Below are 1034 nucleotides of genomic sequence, written 5' to 3' on the forward strand. Positions count from 1 at the left end.
CACACACACACACACACACACACACACACACACACACACACACACACACACACACACACACACATCTCTTTAGGCTGTAGGAAGAAGCTGGAGTGCCCACCCATGTAAGCACAAGAGGAGCATGCACAATGCTCATGGCTGTGGGTTGGATGGTTGATAGCATCTGTGTTGCCAGTTGTTATGAAGTGGAATGAGTTGCCATTACTGTGTCTTTTATGGTTAAAAAAAGAAAGAAAGAAACAAAACCCTTTGTCAACTCCAATGTTTCACAAGGGCAGACCTGGAGAAATGTTCTTAGGGTGGCATGAGGATGGCATGGAAATCAAATTGGGTGGTAAATATAGTCCATAATGTAATTATTTTCTGTAGCCCACATAATTAAACATTTCAGTGAGATAAAATCCAAATTCACATGTGATATGTATCGTATAGCCTGTATAATAAATAAATATGTAGCCCAATAAATGTAAAATCCAGAAAGCTCCACAACATGGGGCGGTTCATTTACAAATACAAGTCAAAAAACAATTCTAACTTAAGTTTCATACTTTCTTTGTTAAAAAAATAAAATCAGATTGTTACATGTGTAATTTTACACAAAATGTCAGAAACCTGCACAAGTCATGAACAACAATTTATACCCGATGATTTATTTTTTTTGGAGTTAACCTTCTGAGGTCCAGGGTATAATTGGTGATTTTTGGCTACTTTTGGTTTTACATTTGTATTTTTATCTTCAAATTGTTTTCTTTATTTATGTATTTATTTATTTATTTTACCTTGCCTTGCTTGGTATCATTGTTTTCAGCTCAATCTCACATGTCTGAATTTAGTTATTTTTCCATTGACATACTGTATTATCCCAACTGATCTGAAATCACACAAAAAACAAATCCTAGTAATAGTTAGCAAATTATTTTCATAACTTGAAATGCAATAATAACTTATGAAAACTTATGTACACATTTTGTAAACAAAGTTACAGTGGGGCAAAAAAGTATTTAGTCAGCCACCGATTGTGCAAGTTCCCCCAC

The sequence above is a fragment of the Pundamilia nyererei genome, unplaced genomic scaffold, assembly GCF_000239375.1.
Source record: "Pundamilia nyererei isolate P.nyererei 1_Seehausen unplaced genomic scaffold, PunNye1.0 scaffold00297, whole genome shotgun sequence".
Lineage (NCBI taxonomy): Eukaryota > Metazoa > Chordata > Actinopteri > Cichliformes > Cichlidae > Pundamilia > Pundamilia nyererei.